The sequence below is a fragment of the Heterocephalus glaber genome, unplaced genomic scaffold (genome assembly GCF_053883595.1).
Source record: "Heterocephalus glaber isolate CG9 unplaced genomic scaffold, H.glaber_assembly_v1.0 deba00001452, whole genome shotgun sequence".
NCBI lineage: Eukaryota > Metazoa > Chordata > Mammalia > Rodentia > Bathyergidae > Heterocephalus > Heterocephalus glaber.
Window position 1 is genome coordinate 11653083 of NW_028258302.1, and position 23852 is coordinate 11676934.

Below are 23852 nucleotides of genomic sequence, written 5' to 3' on the forward strand. Positions count from 1 at the left end.
TCCAGCAGGCTTCTATGAAATGATTGCATAGTTGGGGGTGTCATAGAGCCCCCTCCTTGGGTGCCCAGCTCTAGGTTGGGCAGAGAGAGGATCCCAGGACAGGGCTATGGGAGAGCCTGGGGCTGTGTGGAACTGGGAAGGAACTGGGAAAATGAGGAGTCAGCTGCAAAGGGTCAGAGCCAAATGGGGTTGGGCTGTGTCACTGAGGGTCAGATGGGGCCCTGAGGCTGCCTGACTCTGCCCCACCAAGGTGTCTACACCACAGAGCTGTCACAGCTGCCAGGGTCACCTTGGGCTTCCCAGGGGAGAGGCTGTGACCAGTGTCAAAGTCCAGCCACCTACATATTGGGCCCTCTGGATTTCCTAGATCTGCCCCACCCCTACCCCCAGCCCAAGCTCTGCAGCAGGCTCCCTTGGCAAGCTGAGGTCCTGTTGGGAGTCCCCCACTGCCCTGCCCCTGTGCTCCTCCCTCAGACAGCTGAGCTGGGGGCCCAAGGTGTAGCAGTGGATGGCTGCAGGCGGGAAGCCCTTGAAGGTAGAGCTCATGGAGTAGGTGTAGGCACCTGTGGAGGGGAAGGCTAGCCAGTTACCTGTGTCAAGCTCCGGCAGCTGCACCTCGGAGAAGAGCTTGTCAACTGCGGCATCACATGTGGGGCCATACAAGATGCAGGGGACAAGAAAGGGGTCTGAGAGGGACTCCTGCAGGGAGCAACGGGGAGGATCAGAGAAGGAGGAGTCCCACCAGGGTCCCATCCCCTTCCCCACGCTTCGGCCGGCATATCCCCAGGGCACAAGTGACAATAGGCCAGCAAGGACCATGTCATTCAGCCACTGTGACCGGTGGTTGTGTGGCTACTGTGTGCCAGGCAGGGTCCTTGGCCTTTGGGACACACAAGCTGAACTAAACCGAGACGCTGTCCTCCTGGAGCTTATCTCTTATTCCAGCCCTGTCCATCCACAAAGGCCAAACACACAGGCTGTATTTTCCCATCTATATAATGGAAAGATTCTACTCAAGGAGCACTTGGAGTGCTAGATCTCCAAGTTTACTGTGCACTGAAACTGCCCAGGGAGCTTTAATAAAAGACAGGTGCCTGCATCCCAGGTCCAGAAATATTCTGATTTAAAAGGTCTGTGAGTAAGGCCTGGGCAGTGGGAGCTTTAAAGCTTCCCAGGTGATTCAAATGTGAAGCTCAGTTTGAGAACTGCTACTTTTGATGTCTCCACACCTCCAACGTTCAAGGGTTCTGGAAAAACAAACACACACAGCGCATATAGAGAGACACGTGTGCAAACACCTGGAATCAAACAAACATTCATGCTACCTCTGCAGACCCACACACCTGTGCACCACCAACCTGGACAGGTGTAAATACATAGGCCTGCACTGGGAAATGCGTACACCCAGAGGGGCCTGCAGAGCCTTGTGTACACTTGTGCTGTGCTGATCGCAGAGCCCTGGATTAGCTGAGCTCCTGTCTCTTAGGGCAGGGGTTTGACTTGGTACCAAGGCTTGGGATGTGCTGCAGCCACTCAAGACCCCCTCACTTTCACCACAATGGGCGTCCTAGGGACAGGGTCCCTGAGGAAGATGTGGAAGGTGCCATAGCAGCCCTCAGTGAGATAGTACACCAGCTTCCAGTGGCCTCCTAGGAGCAGGAACGGGCAGGACTGAGGAGAAGCTTGGCCAGATCTCACTACCGAACCTGAGCTCCAGACCCTCTAATCGTGCTGGTAACTCCTGTTCCCTGCCCAGGAGCCTTCCCTGGTCCTCTGTCCCATTCAGGGCTGGGGTCTGTCCCCAGGGTCTCCGCTGCCCCTCTGCCCCACCTACCAGAGCAGTAATAGCAACAGTAACTAGCCTGTGATGAATTGTGCAGCTTAGGCACTGCCCCAACCCTCCCTCCACAGGTATAATTAATGTAATCCTCTTAGCCACACTGAGCAAGTACAGTGAGAACTGCTTCGGGCCAGGGATTTAGCTCAGTGGTTCTGGCGCCTGCCTTGCAAGCAACAAGGTCCCGAGTTCGATCCCCGGTACCAAAAAAAAAAAAAAAGTAATATGAGAACTGCTTCACAGTTGGGAAACAGAGTCACATCAGAAGTCCACAGGAGAATGTGGTGGGGCTGGTATTCACCCCCAGGATGCAGCTTGGAGTTTTTGGCCTTCGCCTGGACCAGGTTCCCTGAGCAGCTGCTGCATGTGAGGCAGAACAAGGACCAAATGACTCCGTTCCATTTTGGTTGCTCTTTGAGGATATACTGATTTGTCAGTTTCCAGTTTCCTTCCTCTCAGGGAAATATAGAGATAGAGATTTTTTTTTTTTTTTTTGAGATAGGGTCTTGCTAAATTGATAAATTTTCCAGGTGGGATGAAACTTGCAATCCTCCTGCCTCAGCCACCCAGAGTGCTGGGATTATAGGCATCCACCAGACCCAACAGACTGGCTTATTTTTATTTTCTTGATACTGTGGCATCCAGGGCCTAGCTGATCCAGGAGAAGTGCTCCTCCCAGGACTATCTAATTCCCGAGACAGCAAGGGACTCCTTCAAGTGCCTTTCACCTGTAAACCCAACAGTCACAGCTCAGCCCAGCCCACTGCCTCCTTTTCTGAGCTCTCTTAGGTTGAGGCACTTTGTCGGAGGAGTCCCTACTCCCTACACCCCAGAGCCCACTGAATAATTGACCAATATCTGACCATTCCTTCCCTCAAAACCCATAGTGAGGACTTGAGCCCACACTTTCCCCTCTCCTGCCTCCTGCCCCCTCCTGGGGCCTCCCCACCAGACCCTGCGTGGGCCTCCTATCACTGAGAACTGTGTAGACAAAGCCTTTCCTTCGTGACAGCTGTCCCTGTGTCTGTATGTCTTACTCCATCCATTTAAAGCAGGTCCCAACTCTAACGAGTGTTGAGTGCTGCACGATTCTCGCCTCCCTCCATCCGCACACTCTGCTTCCACTGATATGGCCAAGGAAAGCGCACAGCAGCTTCCTTCCTCACCCTCCAGATACATACTGAGCTGATGCTCACCTACAACCCCCAAACCCTTTGACATGACCTTTTGCCAAGCCAGTTTCTTCCAGCCATCTTAGTCTGTCCTCAGAACATTAGTTCTTAAATCTAAACTTGGGCTGTTACATAATTTCTGTTACTATTTGGGGCATTTTGGCTATTATGTAGATGCCCAGAACTTCTTGAATATTGATATTCTCCTCTCAGATTTTCCCTGCCAACTTCAATTTTTCTTGTCAACTTCTCCTCCCTTCTCTTGGAGCTGCTACCACAGAGTCTCCCTCTCCAACCCCAATCCCCGAGGTCTGAGTCTGTTCCGGATAGAGTTCATCTTGATACCCCAAGGCCAAGAGCTCGGCTCTGCTGGCGTGTGGGGCAAATTCGAGGGCACCAGCACCAGAGTCAGACGGCCCAGAGGCCAGCTGTGCCATTGACTATCTGTGCACAAGTCGCTTCCCCTCTCTGAGTCTCAATATCTCCACCTATTAAATGGAAATGACCCAAAGCCACCTCCCAAGTCCATTGAGCAGAAATGAGATAGCATATGAACCTCATGTGTCCTTGGTCCTCACTAATGAGTACCTCTTGCTATTGTGGACATAAGAAATAATGAGCCCAGATACCTATAACTCAGACTTCAGAGAATGATGCCCAAAATCGTGTGCTTTCCATCACAATATTCTTGGGGTTTTGGGGGCGTTTTTTGGTACCCGGGATCAAACTCAGGACCTTGTGCTTGTGAGGCAGGCGGTGGCACCACTGAGCTAAATCCCCAGCCCTCCATCACAATATTCTTTACTGAGAAACTCTCTAAGGAAAGGAAATTGTTTGGCACAAGTGCCTTTGGGATTATGAAGCTGTAGGCCAATCATTTGTCAAAAGGATAAAGGAGGAGATTAAGTGATTTGTAAATATTTACATGTCAGTTATCACCAAGCAACAAAGAAATAGCTCTAACGCAGTGGCTTAGATCCAGGAATATTCTCTATTTCTTCCTGAAATTGAGTTTCTAGTTAGTTCTCTATGTGCGAACGGCAACTCCACCTCCCTCCTACCCATACAAGCAACAAACTATTGAGCCATGTGTGGTGCTACAGGCCTATAAATCCCAGCATTCTGGAAGGCTGAGGCAGGAGGATGGAAATTTTGAGCTCAGCCTCGGCAATTTAGCAACTTAGTGAGACCCCCCCCTCTCAAAATAAAAAGTAAAAAAAGGACTAGGGATGGAGCTCAGTGCTAAGGCCCTTGGTTCAATCCACAGCACTGCCAAGAAAACGTAAAAACCAATTGAAGAAATCTGTGGTGGGCAAGTCCACTGTTAATAAAGTCACTGTCATCCTGTGGTTGGTAACCTTTGGGATATGATTATAGCAATATTGCCTTAACTTATTTGTTTTGAGAATTTGTATGCACTTCCCTCGTTTAGTTGTAAGAATTTGTATGTGTTGTTTTCCTGGGGATATAGCTCAGTGGTAGAGTGCTTGCCTAACATGCATGAGGTCCTGGGTTCCATCTGTAGCACTGAACAAAAAAAAATTGTACCTGTTGTCACTGTATGCTTGCTAAAGAGTTTATCTGTTTTACTTATAGGGTGCACCTTAGAAAAAGGGTGCCTGGGACCTCGTGGGCTTCACCCTTATAAGGCAGCATAAATGCATTATGGCTGCTCAGTAAGCTAGACCTTTGTGTTAGTTCCTTACCTCCCAGTCTACATCAGAACAACAACATAGCAATACTAACAAACAGGTCCATTCCCAAACCCAGCTCTAATCCTCTTTCCTGCTAATTAAGCACCCAGAAGTGAAGGCCAGATGCTCTGCACATCTCCCGACCCAGTGCCCTCTGACCTACCCACCGGGCTCAAGCACGGCCTTCTCTGAAATGATATTGACAGCAGTTGTGCAGACGCAGTCACATAGAAGCAGCCCAGCTCCTCGGTGACCTCGATGCCAGTCCCCTCAGGGAAGTCCTGGGCCAGGCAGCATTGATCTTTCTCCCCAGCCTGTACTGTGGCCAGTCCCTATGCCGTGGGCTTGGTCTTCATCCCGTGACAGTACCATGGGGAGGTATCCGTGCTTCCCTTTTACTGAGAAGGACACAGTGGCCCAAGAGGTGATGGGACCCAGGCACCCAGGAAGTGCATAATCTGCAGCATCCTGAAAACTGTGAAGTTGGGAATATTTAAATCAATACACAATCAGCAAAAACAAAATGTTCCTTGGGTTGAGCACACTTCTAGCTGACTGTAGCTAACCAGGGACAGCCACTAACCTGTCTAAAGAAAAACATGGAGCCATACATGCACTCGTGTTCACACATGCACACAGCCACATATGCACAGTCAGGCAAAGGCCTCTGAATAAAGACAAATTCCAGGGCATGCACACAGACTCCCAGTTACACAAGTGCCTTGTGCTCACACAGGCTTCCACACATGAAAGTTGTCCTCCTCCCCAGGCAGGGACACCCAGGAACCCTCTCATCCTCCCCTGGAGCTGTCCCTCACACCTCCTCAAACTGGTTTTGCAGCCCTCCACTCCAGGGAAGCCCCCTCCAAGATCCAGGAGACCCATGTTGTGGCCGGCTCCACAGAGCATCTCAGACATGCAGTAGGGATCTGAGACAGCTTGCAGGTAGCTTGGGGGCATCAGGCAGTCGGAGCCCACATGGAAGCTGAGTCATGACAGATGCTGGGAGACACAGATGGAAACTCCAGGGTCAGCATGAAGGCAATGCATACAGAAACCCCCACACCAACGATGCAGAGGAGAACAGCACAGATCGGACACCTCAATACTATACTGGCCCACATGGGCACCCACAGAAATGTGCAGCCTTGGATATTGTTAAGGCTTGTGTCTAGATGTTCCCCCTAAAGTCTCATGCAGGCATAGGTGAGGCTTTTTCAAAGATGGCTGGATCTAGAGTGTGTGATGTTGGGATTGATTCATGGTGCAATGCTAGGCTCAAGGGCACTAGGATTAAGGGTGTGAGTGCTACCCGCCCTAAGTAGTCTGGATAAAATAAAGGAGACAGAAAGACAGGGACAGAAAGACACTGTTAAGGTCCCTTATTGCTTTTGCTGTCTTCTGCATCCAATGAACTGTTTCTCCTCTGCAATGCCCCTCTGCTATGTGCCACTCTGCCTTGGAGCCAGCCAACTATGGACTGAAACCTCTACAAACTGTGAGTTACAACAAACCTTTCCCTCTTTAAATTTGGGTGTCAGGTATTTTGTCACAGCAACAAGAAAAGTAACTAAGATATACACAGTATCCTCAGAGATGTGCACATGCCACAGGACCATCCTTGGGTTGGGGGACTCATGGGTGGGTGGATGTCACCCCCCTAGCTGTGCCTCCCATGGCTCCATTGCAGAAGCTTCCCATTTCCTCTGAGGGCATGTCATCCAAACCCCAAATCTCAGTACCCTCCAGAAGCAGGCTGAGTAATTGATCAGAGCCAGGCACGGCAAGATGAGTCAGCTATTCACATCTGTGAAAATTTAAAGGGCGCCCAAACACTGAATAACCTAGATAATAACATTTTATGCAGTGTTTTCAACAACAAAAGTAATGCAAACATCTGCAAAGAATAAAACAAAGCAATTTTAAGCAGAGGGAGGAGACATGGGCTCTATCTATCAAAAACAATTTTAAATAAAGACAATATCAGTAATGGTGATTTGATCCCAAGACAAAAGAGAAAATCAGTGAAACCAATCCAGTCTTTATTTACAATGTCAATTTTTTTTTTCATCACAGATCCTTCTGCATTAATTCTGATGCAGAGCATGCCAGGCTCTGTCCAGTGTCTGCACAGAGGTGGTGCTTGCCTGGCACCAGGGTGCCCTGGGCCCATTGATCCAAGCCTCTATGCTTGCTGCTTGGGCCTCTCCCAGTTACCATGTGGGGCTGCATTCTTTGTGGTTGCTAAGGCCCGGCTCCATTTGCCAGAGCCACAGAGACGCCCTGGTTTGCCTCCCCTGTCTCCACCTGCACCTCTTTCAGTCTCACACAGCCCAGGGGTGGTATTGGGCTACCTTGGTCAGCTCCTCCTCCTGTCAGAGGCTAGGAGCTGCACCTTGTGGCAGGCTGCATACTTGATGTAGGACACAGGTTTTGGGGGATTGCAAGAGGAGGATTTGCAGCTGATGCAAGAGGAGGCCATGCCTAGGCTCAGTACCTGCTCCAGCTCCCCCTGGCATGGGTGAAAGCCAAGTTGGGGGTTTCCTTGCTGCTCCTCTACTCTTTGTTTGTTTGTTTGTTTGTGTTTGTTGGAACAGGGTCTCACTATACAGTGTAGTCTGGCCTTGAACTCACTATGCAGCCCAGGCTGGCCTCGAACTCGTAGCAGCCTCCTGCCTCAGCCTTCTGAGTGCTTGGATTACAAATGTGCACCACCATGCCCAGATTCAAACCCTCTACTTTTTGAGGACAGAGACCTTGGCCTGGGCCTTATTAAGGCTTCCCTTGATTGAATCCCTACTCTGTACCAGGCACTGCACTTGGAAAGTAGAGTTGGCTCCATTTTAAAGAGGAAGAAACTGAGGCTCAGGAAGATGAACTGGCTGTGCCAGGGCAGGAATTCGGTCTGTGGCTTGAAGCCTGTGCTCCTTCTATTTCCTGGCTCAGGCTGTCTGCCCTAGTTACACGGACCATAGAAATTCATTCATTTATTCAAAAACAACTGAGCACCACATGTGCCAGGCACTGTTCTGGGTGCTGCAGGGCCCAGCCTAGGACTCCTGACCATTGCTATTCCCCTAGGAGGTGACAGGCCCTTGGGGGAGGCAAGAAGCAGTAGGCAAGTCACACCTGGCTGGCACAGTCGAAGCCCACACCCAGGGTGGCCAGGATGCACAGCAACCCGGGGCTGGCCAGCACATCCAGGTCGACCACCATGAAGGGGTCTTGGTGGTCCTGCCAGGGCAAGGACACAAGGCCGGAAGGCTGGGTAGTGGCTTACCTTGTTTTATCTTCTCAGCTCTATGAAGTAAGTACTATTGTTCCCCTCCTTTTAGAGATGGGAAAAGAAAGTCTCAGAAAGGCAAAGTCACTGGTTCAAGGACATATAGTCAGCGCATGGCAAAGAGAATTTGACCCAGGGTCTTTTAACTCTTAAAACAAGGAACAGGAAGGTAACCGTCTTCCTAGACCAAAGCCACAATGGCTTGGCCCTGGGTAAATCCCAAGTGTTAGAGGAGAGGACTGGAGGGAACAGATGAGCTCATCCAGGATCCCCAGCAGGGCGGGGTCTTGGGAAGAAGAGCTGTCTAGTTGCCTTGCAAAGCCATAAAATAGGAAGCCTTTTTCTCACCTACCACTTCTTTAGGACCACCTGCTGGGCAGATGCCCCAGGCTCCAGGCCAGTGAGCCCAGTTGGCCATGGGCTTCCAGGGGGCCCCAGACGGTCTTTCAGGCCCCCCAGAGGGGTACTCATCCTTGAGACTGTAGCCGAGGCCTCTGCCAGGCATAGTTCTGGCATCCTGGAAAGGGCCTGCTCTGAGGACCCAGCCTCCTCCTCCCCCTAGTTCCCTGCTGGCCCAGGAGGTGGGGCTCCTAGGTTGGTGAGTCCTTGCCCCCGACACTCTCAGCCCCATAGAGCCCCATGGCGCCTTGGTGAATTTTCCCATCTGTAGGACAGGCCAGTGTCTAGACCCCAGATCTGATGTGGGCAGCGAGCAAGATACACAGGTCTTCCAAGGAATGGGAACATGGATCTCTTCCAGGCTTCTTCACACACAGAACATCAGATCAGAGACCTAGGAGATGACCAGGTTCTTTACCAACAGGTACAAGGGGAGGAGACTTGCCCCAGGTCAGTGCTGGTGACAGCACTGGGACTGGAACCCCAGCTCCCTGGAGCAGCCACTGGACCGGCTGCTGGCCACAGATGCCTGAGACCAAAGTGGGCTCAGCCAGCAGCCAGAGGCCTCTCGTTCCTGTTGGGATGGCATCCCTGGCCCTCTCACAGCCAGACTCACCTTGTGGCCATGGTGACCTGGTTCCTCAGCCCCACCCCAGGGAGCTGGGTCAGCGATGTTCCTGGGCTTTAGGTAAATCCCTGTGGGAAGAGCACATCCCAGCCCTGATCTCAGGGGGCCTGGGACCTGCCTCAGCTGTGCCCCCAAGCCTCAGCCACCTTTACCTGCTCAGCCCAACCTCCAAGGCAGGAGAGCACATCCTCTGAGTTGCCCACAGGGCAGGTGCACAGGTGGAGAGGGGCCCTGTGATACTGCAGCCTCAGCCACCGTAAGAGAGGAGGGGTCCTGGAACCTCCACCTACTGTTTCCACTCTGCAGTGGGGACCAGGGCCCAGTGATGTCCATGCCACTCAGCAGACCAGGGTGGGGACCACAGACTCCAACAGGAGCCACCAGCCTGCCTTGGAGAAGATCTCCTGTTCTCTGCTACAGATGCAAAATCTCCCTGAAAGTTTCTCTGAATGGAAATGTGAGCTTTCTGCATCACTGTGTCTGGTCACAGCCCCATGCTCTCCCCCTCCCTTTCCGTGGGAACCTCTGAGCCCTCTGGGTGACTCGATGGCCCTCCCAGGCCAAAGCCACCACCTTGGAGCAGCTGCACCTCTGGGATGTCAGCTGTCACCTCCAGCAGGCCTGCACCCCACCTTTGGACTGAGACCTGAGTCCTCTGCTGCTCCCGTGCAGATTGGCTGGGAGCTTCTGCTTCCTTTGACTGTTCTGTGCCAACCCTGCCTGGGCAGGGATGGCAGGGCCAGGCCTCCCTATGCCTGGGGCGGCAGAGACGTGGATCTTCACCCAGAGACAACCCACTGTGACCTTGTCCCATCCACTACCCTTTCTGCAGCTGGTCTTCTGCTTGCTGCTCTTTGTGGCCCTCCTTCCTCCCTGGGACAGCACAGGGTGAAGCCCATGGCTTTGATATCAGCCTAGTTTCCTCTCTTCACACTGTGGCTGTGGGTACATTAGTCGACTGCTCTGAGCCTCAGTTTCTTCATCTGGAAAATGGGGCCTCTAGGGGTAGAATGAGGATTAAATGAGAAAATGTGTATAAAGCGCCTCACTATCATTATTGGTCTTTGTGTTTCTGTCCATAAGAATTCTCCCTGCAGACTGTGATGGCTGGAAGTCAGGGCCTCTTCTGCCTGTCTGTGCCCTTGGAATGTATGTAAGACTCAGCCCAGAGATCGCCTCAGTAAATATTTTAAGAATTAGTACATAAATAGGGGGTCACCCTAATGCATGGGAGATCTAGGATTAGTAAGATAAAGGCCAATGTGAGGTTATGTATATTTTGGTTTTCATTTACAATTCCTAGCTCGATACTCCTTCTCCAAGCCGGGCCTTAGAAAGTAGAACTTCTTTCTCAGAGCAGGTCATGGAAATGCTGATCTTCCCCTACCCCTCCGCCTTGAGGTCAGCCAGAAAGAAATTCTCTGATCTACCCTTGTTGAACAGGAGGTCAAAGACCCTCCTTGCTCCAGAGGGCTCCTGCCCTGTACCCGGGAGGGAGGAATGCTGCCCTCAGAAGCCAAGAGAAACTGCGTGGTCAGGTCTTGCAAGGTTTCCCACCCAGTCTATCAGTGACGTCCCCATGATACCCAAAGGACAGGGCTTGCAGAGCTTTCCTCCATACAGCTGGACCTGTGGAGGTTCCTGGAGAGTGGCACCTCAGAGAGGGCAGAGGCCCTAGTCTCCTTGTCACTCCTCCCCATGCATTTCTTTGTCTATATCCTTCAAAATAAACCAGCACCAGGCAGAGCTCAGTACCTGGATGGAAGATGGGTAAGAGGCTCCTACTGAGTCTTCTGCACAGTTTGGGGTGACACCACCAGCCTGGGTTGGGGACAGATGCCACCTTGCCCTGCCTGGAGAATCTGTGGGGCCCACAGCCTGACCTCAACATCTTGGCTCTAGGCAGACAGATATGGATAAAGCTGACCCAGCCCAGATCCCCATGGAGCAGGGGGGCCACTGGGTAACTCCTCCACCCCAGGACAGCCTCCTGTGACAGGGATACTGTTGAGCTCAGACTCCTGCCACTACTGTACCAGAAGGCTGAATTTCTCTCATCCTCCCTCCTGTACTGTAGCTGGGAAAGCTGAGGTCCAGAGAAGGGAGGAGGCCCCCAGATCTGCCAGCAAGTTGGTGGTTGGGCCCAGTCTTTGCACCACAGATGCTGGGCCACTTTGGGCTCCACTGTCCCTGGCATTTGACTGGCCACTTCCTGTCTGCACATTCTTGCCTTCTTCCATAAGTTTAACTATTCCTTCGAAAGTCCCTCCAAGAGGGAAACCAGACATACCTCATCAGCCCACCTCCTCCTAGGCCTTCCTTTGCCTCTGCCAGGGTTGTTTTCCTTCTGCCATCTCTTTACCTCCATACAGGCTGCTGAGGGCTCACCCTGGCACCTGCTGGGGCCTCCCCAGTGCCTCATGCCTCCCCCAACGCAGGGCGGCCCCTCCTCTTTCTAGCTGAACCCATCCTGGGCCTCCGAAGACTGCTCTGGACTCTGGGCCTGTGCTTTTCACCTGTAAACTGTGCTTCCTCCCAGACATCTCCTTCCTCAAAGAAGCAGTAATGCTGGTGGGCAGTCTTTCAACTTCAAACACAGTCGTGGCTTACATTCTAACAGAGGCACCAGATGGGTGACGTAACAGACAGTAGAAATACACATCTTGGCACCCATCTCAAAGATGCCCCAAGAACCCCCAAAATACTCAACTCCAGATCATGAGACATCTTTCTCTCTTGAGGACCCATGCTCTATTTCTTTGAGTGTGTACTTTTACATTTCTGCCTAATAAATCCCTTTATCTCTCTTATTGGCACAACATAAAATTTCTTTTTCTGAGATGGGACCCAGTGAACCTACAACTCAATTCTACGAATCAGGTGAGTCTAGCTTCCTTATCCTGGTGACAGCCCCCTCGGATCCCGTTGGTGATGCCTGCTGACAGTGGTCAGGAGAGTCATTACTGCTGGGTGAGGGGCTCTTGACTGTGAGGGAGCAGAAGGGAGCCTTCCAAGGTGCTGGAATGCTCTGGGTCTTATATCTTGTTCTGGGTGGTATTATACAGAATATATATTCATTTAGTTGACCAAGTAAAATAAAGTTTTATAGCCATATCAGGTCTCTGAGCTCTCACATAAATTGGAAGGTTTGGCTTGGATGGAGGCCTTCTAAGAATTATGATGACGATATTTAGGGAGATTTATGTATCTGAGAACCTCAAGCCCAAAGACTAGTCACGCTTCTCTAGTCAGCATAATTAACCTTCTTTCCTGGACAAATGAGCTGTTTCTAACTCTAGAGAGCTGTGTTACAAACTTGTAAAGAGTAGAAGGTGACGGCCAATTTTCTATGCACCATCCTGCCACCCTTCACTGCCCCGGGGCAATGACCTCATCAATCCCCAGAAGGGAAATCTGATATATCAAAATAGTTGCAGGGGCCAGGGATGTAGCTCAGTGGCCGCTCATCTGCCTTATAAGCTCAAGGTCCTGAGTTTGATCCCCAGTATAGGAAAAAAAAATTTGCAAGTTTTAACCAATTTATGTTAACAAAACCCCACCGAACCTATAGGAATTGATTGTGCAGGCTCTAGGCCCAGAGGGCAGGAATCAATTTAGCTCAGACCAATTTCTTCATCTGCGCTGGCTTGGTTGCCCACACTTTGCCTTCTGGAGGTTTAGCTCTCGCATTCAGGAAGAGCTCTAAATGTTCACGCCATTGACTAGCTACACTTGAACTCAGTGGTAGCCTGGGGTAAATGAAATCTAATGGTATAAATTTCCTGGCAGGAAGGAATCCAAACACTTAGAATATTCAAACAAGTCATCCACAGCCTATGTTCCTGATCCAGGTCCAGAGGGACACATGTTCTCCAAGTTTGGGAGAAGATAGCTAGATATAGGCAGGGTGACCCATCTTGGAGCCCACTTTCTGGGCTCAAACCACCATCTGAGTTCAATTTTACCCCTTGGCCAGAGGTGCTGTTTTGGCACCACCACCACCACCCAACTCCTGTGGGCTTTGGGTGCCATGACAGTTTCTCCTGGGGCCATAAAAGGTCAAAAACTCCACCACCCAATGGACAGCAAAGTCAAGCTGCTCATTGGCAAGAGTGAAACCTCACATCAACCCTTCAATCCCACCCCGAACTCCAGTGCTTGAAACCCTCAGGACCAAACCTCCTTTTCTCACTGACCCACTCCCACCCTGTGAGTGGTTTCATTTTCAATAAATCTTTGATCTTGCTGCTGCTTTCAAATGTCCTGCTCAATTCTTTGCTCAGGACACCAAAAACCTAGATAAGACCCCTGATCCGTTAACACAAAGATGGAGAAATGCATTGAGAATCACATCAGTGTTCCCTTGAGCCCTAGTATCTTTGAAAAGTATTGTTTAGCAGATAAAGGGGGAAATTCTGCCATTGAAATGGGCTTTCTGACTTAAAAGAAAAGATAAGGTCCTGCAGCATAGCACAGGCCAAGTCGAAGCATGCAGCCCTAGAGGCAAGCAAGGAGAATATGGTCACCATATGGAACAGCAGGGTACAAAAATGGCTGGGCCTTCAGGGATTGGTGGTGTGGCAATTGACCATGAACTCTCAGACAAAAATTGGTGTACAGCCTCCTAAGACTGTACTGATCTGTTTAATCCAAAAGTAGTACAGTTAGAAATAATGGAGCTGAGAGAGTCAGTCCCTTCCCTCCATTTAATTCTTTTTTTTCCCAGTATCAGGACTTGAACTCAGGACCTTGCACTTGCCAGGCAAGCACAGTGCCACTGGGCTATATCCCCAGCCCCCCTCCATTTAATTCTAAACAGCACCCTATGGTTAGTCTTGCTTCCATTGTCCTAAAAGGGGTAGAAAATAAAATAACAAAACCTAGACAATTTCTAATGCTCTAGGTGAGAGCACATGCATGTTGGATCTCCAAGCCTGAACTTCTGGTCACCCTTACCCTATGCCCACCTCATTACAGGTTCATAAATATGTACTACATGTTATAATTAAGATCAGAGTGAATGCTGGGACAATCATGCATGTTCAGAGACCCTATGATGACTCAGCACCCTGTCATCCAGGGATTTAGCTCAGTGGTACTGCTCCTGCCTGCCAAGCACAAGGTCCTGAATTCAATTCCCAGAACAACAACAACAAAAAATTCCCTGACAATCACACCTGGAGATATAAGAGGAGGCACCTAAGCAGAGGTGTCTGGCCTTTAAATTTCAAAAGCCTAATTCTTTATCCATGCTTTTTGTTGCTCTGATGCTGTTGCTGTTGCCACTATTGTGTGCTTTGACCTGTGTGCAGTCACTTTCTGTTACCGCGCACCTTTCTAGGTCTCTGCTATATCTTTTGTTGGCATGGATTTGCCCTGAGCACAACTTCCCGTGATCTTCAATAAATGTAGCTGCTTGCTACTGACTGGTGGGTGTGCACTTGGCAATTCTTTGGCTCGTTCCACAGGAACAAAAGGAAACTCTTTGTCTACCCAATAACTTTTAAGATAAAAGGTAAAAGGCAGTGAGCCATATTTTAAACCATCATAAATCATAATAAAGTAATAGCATTATTTTTTCCAGCTTTATTAGGATATAATTAACAAATATATTTACCCAGATGTGGTGGCCCATACCTATAATCCCAGGACTCTGGGAGGCTGAGTCATGATAATCGAAAATTTAAGCCCAACCTGGGCAATTTAGTGACTTAGTGAGACCCTGTCTCAAAATTTTAAAAAAACAATTTTTGTAAAGGTCTGGGGATTTAGCTCAGTACAAAGGGCCTGGGTTCAAACCCCAGTACAGAAAAAAAAAAAAAAAGCAAGCAAATATTTAATGTATACAACTTGACATTTTGATACACATTGTGAAATAATTATTAATATCAAGCCAATGAATGTAATTAATATATCTATTATCTCACATACTTACCTAATGTGTGGTGAGAACATCTAAGCAAATTTTAGCAAATTTCAAATACAAAATACATTATTAAGTATTGTCCCCATGTTTTCACAAGTGACAAGACAGCCTTCTGTTTTGTTTTGTCTTTCCGTTTGTCTTCCTTTTATTTTGCTTTCTGTGGTGTTGGGGAACTAATTTCCTTTTTATGAGGCTGAATAATATCTATACATATATCACATTTCCTTTGGTCATTCACTAATGGACATTTAGGTGGCTTCCTTAGCTTGATATTGTGAATAATGGTGCAGATGTTCTTCAAGATACTGATTCTGGGGCTGGGGATTTAGCTCAGTGGTTCCGCCACCTGCCTCGGAAGCACAAGGACCAGAGTTCAATTCCCAGTACCAAAAAAAAAAAAAGATACTGATTCTGTTTCCTTTGGATATATAGTCAGAACTGGGATTGGGGGATATACATTTTAATTTTTTTTCTAGTACTGAGGATTGAACCCAGGGCCTTTGCACTGAGCTACATCCCTAACCCTTTTTATTTTTTATTTTGAGACAACGTCTTGCTAAATTGCTAAGCCACACCTGGGTCTAGTTTTACATTTTTAAGGCATTTCCATGCTGTTTTCCATAATGATTTACTAATTTATATTCCCATCAATACTTTATAAAGGTTTTCTTTTCTCTACAACCTCAACCACACTTGCTATCTTTTGACTTTTTTTTATTCTTTTATTGGTACATTTTAGGTATACAATGACTTTTTAATTTCTGCCATCCTAATAGGTGGGAGTTGATATCTTATTGTTATTTTAATTTGCATTTCCCTGAAAACTAGTGATCATGAACATTTTTAATCGCCTGACAAGAGTTTGTTTTATTTTAAGAAATGCATATTCAAGTGCTTTCCTGGTTTTCCATCTGTTTATTTGTTTTCTTACAAATTATTAATTTAGCTAAAATCATGATGAAATACATTGGGAGGGCTGGAGAGAGGAAGTAGAGAAATACAAAAGAACTAAAGATCAGGCCTCAGACAGAAAGTGATCATGTTTTTTTTAAAGCATCAAATCATGAAATAGTGTCACAAAAGGTGATTTGGAAATATTGAGAAAATACCAAGGAAATGCCTACAATATCTAAAAGGGATTGCCTCTGTGAGCCAAAACCAGGAGATGAAGAGACATACTGGGGAATCTTTTTGACAGACCTCAACTGTGCTGTGCATCATTCAGATCTGAAATTTGTGTGAAGCTAAAGGTTAAAAAAAATCACAAAGGCCTTGCAGAGCTGTGTTCTTCTCACAAACCTCTCCCTATGGCAGCCTCCAGCCTCCAGCCACCTGCAGATGGGGCTCCCTCCATCCACGTTAGCCCTGCTCTGAGCTAAACATCCCAGATCCCTCAGCCTGTCTTCCTCCTTCTCACCTGGAGGTGACATAACTCAGCCAGGGTCACACAGACAGAAGTGTCACAGTCCAGCATCATGCCTCAAGGCTTCTTTGACAGACAACACAACAGGGATGCCCTTAGGGTGGGGCCTGTTGGCTCAGTTTCCTGGGTGACCCTAAAAGAGGCTGGAGAGAGTCATTGCAGAAGGATCTTCCCAGATCCACTTCCACCTGAGGAAGCACACAGAGCGGAAGTCCCCCATTCTCCACCCCACCCTGCCACTGTCCACCCCTACCTCGGGCAGGATTGGGCCCTTCCCTCTCTGGAGTATGTGCAGACTCAATCCAACATCACAAATGGGCACTTTCATGATTTCAGCTGAGGGGAGACTCTGATTCCCACTTTTTAGATGAGCAGATTGAAGTTACGAGAGGGCAGATGACTTGCTTGAGGCACGTGATTGATACAGCACAGCTCTTGGCTTCAGTGCCTGTGTTCACAGGTTACTGAGGTTAAGCATGGTGACTCTGGTTTGTAAGGTATGGCCCAAGTAACAGCTGCTTCCCTGGGTTATCATGAAGTCAAATGAGGTCGGTCACACAAAACCCCTGGGACTATTGCTGGGATCTCATGATGCACAGTGCCTCTCATTTTAACTCATCATGATGGTGAGGTCTTAGCAGGGCCTGGAAGATGCTTCAAACCAGGGTTTGGCTGTTGCCCGTGGAAGCTCTTATGAGAACCTGATGAATACTAACATCTGTAATTTTAGTGGGAGATTTAACCCTCTTCTCTTGGAACAAGAAAACATAGTAAACATTAAGGAAACTACAGCAGCAGCTGTTCCTGATGATGATGATGATGATGATGATGATGATGATGATGATGATGATGATTATGGTGATGACAATGTCAAAGGTCAAAAGACTTCGAAAGATGATGAAATCCAGAAGTCCTGAAAAGCGCTCTGGGCTGACCCTCTGTGTTAACTCAACAAAATTCATGGATCTTCATTCCAGAAAAACACATGCATAAATAATAATTCAAAGGTTGAGAGTTGCTGGTTGCATCTAGCCCCTCCAATTTTATTAGTGAAAACTAGAATGAAATGTAGATAAAAGATCTGAGGGAAAGACTGTCAATTGATTAATGTACTCATAGACTCTAGGGAGGCACCTAGCATCTTCTATGCACAAGACATTGAATAACTAATAACTGTTCCTCCTTCTTCCAGAAGCCCAGGACCTCTAGAATGTGAGCAGAACAGCCAACAGATTCAGCTCCCAATGGGGATTGATAAAGTTTTGTATGCTCATAGCCTATTGCAGAAGAGAGGGCTGAGTCCACTGAGGGTGGTGGGAGAAGACTTGGAGAGGAGAAGTATAAATCAGACCTTTAGGGACAGGCCAGCAGAATCATTCAGATATGAACAACCAGGATTCATCTAGACCATGAAGGACGAGGGTGGAGAGAATGAAACTGCATGCTGACAATGGGCAAATGGCTGGATGGGAAGAACTGGAACCTCTGGTGACATCCTTGAACCAACTCTGGCCAGATGTGTGAGAATTAAATGTCTTTATTATTTAAGCCACTGCTGGTGGGGTTTATGTTACTTGCAGCTGAAATTCTCAAAACTAATACACTCAAGAAGTCATAACAAGAAGTCAACAAATAATACATAAGATGATGAATCAGGAAAGAATAGCACAAAAGCACACTTCATGAATAGGAAAGAAAATAAAGAAACAAGTCTTCTGGGGAGAAAGACTGGGAAGTGGTTCTCAGTCTTAGGTGGATTTTTAAAATCACTGGGACTAATAAAAATTCAGATGCCCAGGCCTCTTCCAGCCTGGTCACATTAGCTCCTGGAAGGGTGGGTTTTGTAAAAACATCACCAGTTTCCAGACAAGGGTGAGAACTGCTAGTCCAGATGAGGAATGTGGGGCAATTTTGCTGATTTGCATTATCTTTTTATATTATTTAATACTATTTTAGGTGTATCTGTATGGTTTGATTTAAAATTTAAAAGGCAAAAAAAAATTAAATATGGAGTGCACTGCAGAAGGAAAAGAAAAACCTTTCTCCATGGGAGTCTTTAGCCACCTGCAGATGGAGCTATCTTCACCCACGTTAGCCCTGCTCTGGGCCAAATGTCCCCAGTTTCCACGGGCAGTGTGGACCTCCCCTTTCTCACTTAGAGGTCACGTAACTCACCCCACATCATCATACAGGGGTGTCACAGTCCAGTGTCATGACTCAGGGCTTCCGTGACCGACAGCAGAACAGGGATGCCCTCAGGGTGAAGCTTGTGGGTTCCTGTGCTGTGACTCAGTGTCCTGGGGGATCGCCAGGAGGCAGAAAGACAATGTCATCCTGGGAGGATTTTCCCACACCCACTTCCACCTGGGGATACTCCTTGGGACAGAGCTGCCCCCGCAACTCCAGGCAGGACTTCTGGGACACTTTCAGCAAACACTGGACCTCGCCAGAGTCTGGTGGGAAGAGGTGAATGAGACTGGTTTCAGCTGACCCGAGTCTATGGGCTAAATCAAGGATGGGGGCCATGGAGAGCAAGGTAATACTGTTCTTATTTTATGGGTGGGGATATTGAAGTTCAAACTTTCGATGAAGGTACAGGTGTGTCTCAGAGGTAGAGCCTAGTATGCACAAGGCCCTGGGTTTAATCCCCAGCAACCCCTCCTCCAAATTTACATGACTTTGTGATGACACAGCTGCTGTGGAACATGATGGTGAAGTTCATGGAAACTGCAGCCAGGGCTAGGGATTTAGCTCAGTGGTTTCGCTGCCTGCTGCGCAAGCGCAAGGACCCAAGTTCGATCCCCGGTACCAAAAACAGAAAAAGAAAGAAACTGCAGCCAAACTGCTTAGGTTTGAGCCAGCTCTGCTGCTAATCTGGGCAAGTACTTGATCATTCTGAATCTTTGTTCCTCCTCTGCCAAACAGGGCAGACTAACATGTGCTGCTTCTCAGGGTTGGTGTAAGGACTGAATAAGCCAACACATACGCAGGCTTCACAGATGTTTCTCCTTCTTCCTGAAACCCTTTCCTCCCAACCTGGCAAGCTGCTGTTCTTCTCCAGGGTTCAATTCAAGAGACCACACATGGTCATCCTTAGTGCTGTCCACCATGCCCCTTCAGCACATGGTAAAATTACTCCCTTACTGAATGTATTAGCTTTCTTCTCCCTGGGACACAATACTCAATACCCACAATTTAAAGGCAGGCAGGTTTAATTTGACTCACAGTTTCAGGGGATTCAGTCCATGATTGGCTGGCTCCAAGGCAGAACATCATGGCAGAAGGGCATGGTAGAAAAAAAAGAGGTTTTGGCTATGGCAACTGGGAAGCCAAGCAGAGTAACAGAGCCAAACAAGAAAGGTCAGGGGACAGATACAGTGCCTAAAGTCACATCACCATGATCCACCCCAGACACACTCAGAAGTGCGCTTTACTAATCCTCTAGGCAGCTCCCAAACCAGTCAAGTTGAAAATTGACCTTAACCATCACATTAAATCAATCAGCTTAAGCTAAATTATGCTGTGGAAACAAATGATCCCCAAATCACGGTAGTTTATAACTACAAGGATTGATTTCTCACTCGTGCTGTGTGCCAGCCTGGCTCTGTTCCGTCATTTCCAGGACCCAGGCTGGTTGCACATGTCTACTCAAAGATCAGTAGCCAAAGCAAGACACATGGCTAAATCTGACGTAAATGAGCAGAGAATTGCAATCTTCCAAAGGTGAGTGTGGCCGTGTGACTTGTCAACATGGATGAGTATGACTGGAGTGTGTCCCTTAGTTTTATGTGCTGGAAACTTGGTCCCCAGTATAACATTATGTGAGAGGGCAGAAACCTTAAGAGGCAGAGCCTAATCCCAGACACACCAGAGGCTGAGACAGGAGGATGACAAATTCAAGGCAACTGAATGAGACTCTTTTTCAAATTAAAATACAAAGGGCTAGGGGTGTAGTTCAGTGGTAAAATGCCCATAGGTTCCATCCTCAGGGGCACTAAATACATACATAAATAGGCAGAGCCTAACCGGAGGTCAGTGGGGTTCTGTCCTCAGAAGGAATGAATGCTGGTCTCCCAAGACCCCGGTTAGTTCTCGTGAGAGAGTTGTTATAAAAAGCCAATTGGCCCCTCCTGCTCTCTGGCTTCCTGTCTTACCACATGATCTCTGTCACAGCGCATTCCAACTGCGATGCCTCCTTTCATGAGATCTTCACCAAAGCCAGCACCATGCTGTTTGGATTTTCAACCTCCAAAACTGAGCTAAATAAATCTCCTTCCTTTATAGAGTAACATTCTCAGGTATTTTGATATAAAACAGAAAAGATCAATACTGTAAGTTGTTTTGGCTAAGGAAGCCTGAGCTGACGAGATACATTATTCCCAGTGAAAAGCTTATGAGCCAGTGTTGGTTCACCACACGCTCTCTCCACCTCTCAGGAGCAATCGTTGCATGTGGCTGCTCTGTCCAATGGATCCTCTGTCCACCTAGTTCCCAGCCAACCCTTCATGGACTCGTAGACCTTCTTGTTTCAAGTACTGAAATGTGAGGGTCATTTGTCACTGCTGCTGAGGCTGACCCATCTGGCTTAACCAATTCATATATCCTTTGAGACTTCCCTTTCCTTCAGGGAGCAGTGGGAGGAGCTCAGCACTGGCACCAGGCATTGACCTGTCAGGAATCTACCTGGAGCACTGGCTTTAAGGAGCATTAACACACCATAGGAAGTATAAGAGAGATAGAAATATGGCATTTCCAGGATTTCTCTACAGGAACATACTCTGGGTGGTTCATTCACTCATTCAACAAGTATTTATTGAGCACTTATTATGGATTAGGAGCGATGTAGGTATGGAGGAAATAGCAATGAACAAGTCAAAGCCTCCCTCCTCATGCGAGTCACATTCAGATGGAAGAGACTCAGGATAAGTCTCTTTGGAGGAGAGGTGACCCTCTCAAAGATGTCCTTGAGTCTGGGTAGTATGAAGGCTTTTGCTCTGCCAAGCAAGGCACGCAGGTGTTGAGAGGAGCTGACCAGCTACTACCAGAGAGGAAACACCAGAGGGACACCAGAGAAGGTAGGGAACAGCGGCATCTAGTGTCACAAATAGTCTCTGCACACTAGATATGTAGAAAATAACAAATGGGAAGGCATGAACATGTCTGGCATTTTCTCTAAAGGTTTCTTATATATATATATATATATATATATATATATATATATATATATATATATGCAATTTTTTTTGAGACAAGGTCTTGCTGTATAGTTCAGGCTGACCTTGGACAGCACTCCTCCTGTCTTAGCCTCCCAAGTGCTGGGATTACAGGCATTCGGCCCCAAGCCTGGCTTTTTTTATATTTTCATCAACCTAATTTTCTTTATCTCAGTTTCACTATTTGAACCTTCTTTCTTTAAAGTTCCTTTTGGGCCAGGGATTTAGCTCAGTAGTGCCTCTGCCTGCCTCCCAAACCCAAGGTCCTGAGTTTGATCCCCAGTACCAAAAAAAAAAGGTTCCTTTTAATGCCATTACTTGTTGCTTTGTCATAGAACATGTCTTCGGTGGACTTGAGTTTTTAAGGAAACACAATGCTGAACACCTCAGGTGTTATAAAATACACACTCCCTTCAAAGTGGACAGGGTAAAAGGAACAAAGAGAGGTAAAGAGTGACACATCAGAGACCCCCACAGAGACAGAGGGCTAACAAACTCCTGTACCCCTAACCTGTTACTGATTAAACACATGACTTGTGTTTTCTTTTGAGGCTGCCAGCGACCTAGAGGCAGATACTCAATGGGTAACTAAAAGCAGGATAAAGCTTGGCATCTCCACCTTCATTTTACTTCTCCTTACTTTCTAACTCTGCCTACCAAATCTGCAGACCTCAGACAGACACTTCCTGAAATTCTTTTTCTGTAGAGAGTGGGGTTGGGGGGCAGTTGAGGTTCCTGTGTCCTCTTTGGGGGAACTTCTCAGACCCCATCAGTGATGAAACCACTTAAGGATGGGAGAAAAGATAGTCAGTGTTCAAACCTCTATGTCATAATATATAGTTGTTATAACATATAACAAATATGTCACATCTATAATTTATATAATACAAAATTTCACCTTGAAAGTTTATGTGAAACTCTTTCTATGGCTTCTCTCATTTTCACAATACTATTTGCATTTCACTTAAGAATACAGTTTTAGCTGGGCAAGTCCTGACTACTCAGGGGATTGAGGAGGGGGATCATGTGAGCCCGTGAGTTCAAGACCATCTTGAGCAACATAGTGAGACCCCATCACAAGAAAAAAATATATATACAAGTTTAAAGGCTCCTAAGGATCCTCCTCCCTTTCCCTTTTCAAGACTTTCACCTTCTGCAACAACAATGGTCCCTGGGTCATTAAAGCATCCTCTCATTTTATTTTAGCTTTGGGTGTTGACTTAGTCTGCCAAGGCAAAAATTTCCGTGAAGAACTGGGTAGTCAAAGTTTCAGAATGCAAAATGTGTGGTTTTTAAAATAATTGAACATCTAGTAACACTTGAATTATTCAAGATGTTTTGCTTTGATCTTCCTGGCAGCCACAGATCTGTGGGGGGTGGGGGGCACATAGAATCCTCATCTCCCTCCTGGCCGGGGACAGATACGTTTAGAGATGAAGTCTCCCTCCACGCCTCTCCACTCTGGCATACTTGTTCTTGTATAAGAGTGGTCTACTTGAATCTAATCAAGCTGGTTGACACGCATCCCAGTTTACAGAAAATTCGGGAGATGAAGTGAAAAATTAACTGACATCAAGAGGAAACAATCAGGCCAATTCAGATTACTGGGCTATTATGCAATTCCACCCTTCCAGCCTCTCAGGAGGGAGCAGGAGGGAGGTCATTAAAGAGAATTCAGACACATAACAATTTGCTGCGATGTGTGGTTAATGTAAAATTAGAGCCTACTTTGAAAACACTGGCTAGACAGGACATTTGGGGGGAAATTGAGAATTTGTATATGGGCTGTTTTTCAGATGAATTGGGGGATTACTGTGACTTGTTTAGGTGGGATAATAGTGTTGTGGTTATGTAGGAGTGTGTCTTTTTTTTTTTTTCTTCATTTTAAGAGGTGCGTGCTGAAATAATCAGCATGTCTTTACTTGGAAATATTCCTTCTCATTGGTGGGGTTCCCTCTTCTCAGGTCTTCATTGTTCACCCCAGGGCCTTTCTCAGTCCCACCATCTGGGAGGGGGGACTGGGGAGGTCCCAGCAGTCTGGGCACAGGGACATGGACAGAGGCGGAATGAAAGGCCTGAGAGTGGACTCAGGAATGGAGGAGTCTGGGCCTGTCCTCAGCTTGCCAAGAAAGCCCTCAGTGCCCCCACCTACTCCCCATCTCCAGCCCAGCCTCCTCCCAAGCACCCCACTTCCATCAGGCCTTCCCTGCTTTCCAGGGACCAGCGCTCGGAGCCCTGGGCCTGAGGTCCAGCTGCATCTCACCCATTCCCTGCCAG

At 47.7% G+C, this 23852-nt stretch overlaps 1 pseudogene; it reads right to left on the reverse strand.

Moving 5' to 3' along the window:
* Positions 1-363: 363 nt before the first annotated feature.
* Positions 364-8568, reverse strand: LOC101705036 (antizyme inhibitor 2-like; annotated as a pseudogene).
* Positions 8569-23852: the final 15284 nt, after the last annotated feature.